We start from the raw sequence: 3,320 nt of genomic DNA, 5'->3' as shown, positions 1-3,320 counted from the left end.
TTTTCTAAAATTGTATTGTCTACATTTAGTTATGTATCACTCAATTTTTATCACTGTTCCAAAGAATGGGATATATGAATATTTGATATATCTTTAAATTTTAAGAACTCAGATGTTAACTCATATTCTTATTAAAGAAAGACACATGAAAAAATGCTCCACATCACTAATCATCAGAGAGATGCAAATCAAAACAACTATGAGGTACCACCTCACACCACAGAGATTGGCACACATCACAAAGAATGAGAACAAGCAGTGTTGGCGGGGATGTGGAGAGAAAGGAACTCTTATCCACTGCTGGTGGGAATGCTTTCTAGTTCAACCTTTATGGAAAGCAATATGGAGATTCCTCCAAAAACTGGAAATCTATCTCCCATACAATTCAGCTATACCACTCCTAGGAATATACCCTAGGAACACAAAAATACAATACAAAAATCCCTTCCTTACACCTATATTCATTGCAGCACTATTTACCATAGCAAGACTCTGAAAACAGCCAAGATACCCTTCAACAGATGAATGGCTAAAGAAAGTGTGGTACATATACACAATGGAATATTATGCAGCTGTCAGGAGAGATGAAGTCATGAAATTTTCCTATACATGGATGTACACGAAATCTATTATGCTGAGTGAAATAAGTCAGAGAGAGAGAGAAAAACGCAGAATGGTCTCACTCATCTATGGGTTTTAAGAAAAATGAAAGACATTATTGCAATAATAACTTTCAGACACAAAAGAGAGAAGGGCTGGAAGTTACAGCTCACCTCATGAAGCTCACCACAAAGAGTGATGAGTTTAGTTAGAGAAATAACTACGTTTTGAACTATCCTAATAATGAGAATGTATGAGGGAAATAGAAAGCCTGTCTAGGGTACAGGCGGGGGTCAGGTGGGGAGGAGGGAGATTTGGGACATTGGTGATTGGAATGTTGCACTGGTGATGGTGGTGTTCTTTACATGATTGAAACCCAAACACAATAATGTATGTAATCAAGGTGTTTAAATAAAATATATATATATATATATATAAAGAAACTTTTTTCTTGAAGAGACCATATTCGGCAATGATAAAGGGTTGCTTCTAGCTCTGTGACAAGAATTATCCTGGCAGTGCAAAGAAATGCTGGGAGTTGAACTGTGTTTGCATGTGCAAGGTAAGCAGCCTACCCACTGTACTATCTTTCTGATCTCCCTTTAGAATTTTTTGAAATGAATTTTTATTCCGATTCTTGATTTTTGCAATAAAAATATAAATTTATAAAAAGCAACACATGATTCCAAATTTCTACAAATTCGTTTTAACAGTTAAATATACTGGGTCATGAAAATCAATAAAAATAATTTAGTTAAAAACAGGGCTATATATGCATTAAAAATGAAATACAGGTCAGTGTGGGGTGGGGAGGAAGGACCCTCAGATATTGGTGATGGGAATGTTGCATTGGTTAAGAGTTTTTTTTTAGTATATACATAAAAAATAAAAAAGAAAATAAAAGATAAGGCCTCCCAATGCTTACCACAGGCTGTGTTCTTTACACTGACTGTGTAGAAAGAGGAGGTACAGTAAATGCTTCTCATATATACCTAAACCCAGGTCTGTACTGTGAATGGGGGGGGGGGACAAAAAAATAACAATAAGGTTTTCAACCTTTGAACAAATGTCTGTCATAAATAAAGCTATTTTAGTTGAAAATTGTCATAGAATAAAGCAATAACATATTTCAAAAAAGATGAAATAGTTCAAAAATCTGTCAGGAAAACCTTAAAAGGTTTTAACCTTGCACTTAATTAAAATGAAGAAAATTAAAATACAAAGGCTGAGCTATACATATTGAAAATATTTTTTACCTTTTCTTTTTGCTATGAGCAATTATATTGTTCAAGATATATAGGTAAATATCATGAAACACATTAAGAAATTATAGTCATAGTGGCCAGAGCAACAGTGCAGCAGTAGGGCATTTGCCTTGCATGCAGCTGACCCAGGACAAACCTGGATTTGATCCCAGGCATCCAATATGGTCCTCCAAGCCAGGAGCAATTCTGAGCTCATAGCCAGGAGTAACTTCTGAGCATCATAGGGTGTGGCCAACCTCTCCCCCCCCAAAAAAAAATTAAAGAGATGAAAGTCATGTATTATAGATGACATTCAGAGTGAATTGGTAGAAATGAAAGGAAATTAAAGTTGGGGACCTGAGAGCAATTTCACTGTATTTTAAAATTGCATTTATGTTTGTATTTGTAAAGCATACTTTCTGTTCTATAATCATGATAGATTATATTAAAATTGTGGGGTTTTTTTTTTACTTGTTTACTGCTGTGATTTATATGCAATTAAGAGGATTACTGCTCTTCATTGGCATGTCAGTTCCTGTGTTCCTTATATTTTATTGAAGCTATTGCTCGGATAACTTTTATCATTTACCTCCTCCCAATTGTCTGCAAAGGGATTTCATATATTCCTATGTTCCTGCTATGTTCCTGCACGTACTCTTATTTAAGTAAGTTTTCTTCTTGCCTTTCCATATCCAGAGTAATGAATCTTCTTGGATTAATTGTCTGGTATATATACAACCACTGTCTTCTTACAGCAGGAGTGACTGTCTATTTTCCCACAGCTCACTCTCTCATTTTAATTCACCCTAATATTAATCATATCAACGAAAACTGTAATTTTATATTTTATTGAAAATACCTTTCCTGAAATCATCACTTATTTTTTATTTGGACTGCTTGCTTTCCAAACTTATTGCATGACATCATCCTAAAACTTCTTTAGTTGTCATTCTTCATTATATTTTTCAAATTCTGTCTAAATTAATGACTCTCATATCATCCTATGTATTAATATATTCCTGTATATTGCCCAAACCTTTTCCACAGTGGTTAAACATTTTATTTATTTTAAAACCGTTTCTGCATTGTCAAATTTAATATATATTTGTATGTATGCATGTATGTATGTATAATAGACATACATTTTATACACACACAATAAGGTGGTTTTTAACCCTGAGTGTCCTAGGGCTTCCCAAATGCCACCATCACCTCCACTGTTTTGTAAAATAAAATTCCACATGTCTTTGTCTTGATACCATCTCCCTTCCACTCTACACTTCCATTTCTAGTTCTTGACTGTTATTTTTTCATTAGGTTTGTTATATCTAGTGCCTCTGCTTACCTCTGCTCCTAATCCAATCATTCTGACTCTAAATCATAAAGAGTATTGCTTTTTATAAACACTGAAATTTACTCCATTATTTCTGGAATTCTAAAATTTTACAGAGATGTGCCATTAGTGTTCAAAATCCT

The 3,320-nt window shown here is 34.1% G+C and overlaps 1 pseudogene; it reads left to right on the top strand.

Annotated features, from left to right (window-relative positions):
• Positions 1-1,508: 1,508 nt before the first annotated feature.
• Positions 1,509-1,629, top strand: LOC125996935 (uncharacterized; annotated as a pseudogene).
• Positions 1,630-3,320: the final 1,691 nt, after the last annotated feature.

The sequence above is a fragment of the Suncus etruscus genome, chromosome 18, assembly GCF_024139225.1.
Source record: "Suncus etruscus isolate mSunEtr1 chromosome 18, mSunEtr1.pri.cur, whole genome shotgun sequence".
NCBI classification, from domain to species: domain Eukaryota; kingdom Metazoa; phylum Chordata; class Mammalia; order Eulipotyphla; family Soricidae; genus Suncus; species Suncus etruscus.
The sequence above is the reverse complement of the archived record's forward strand: the minus strand, read 5'-3'. Positions and strand labels throughout refer to the sequence as shown.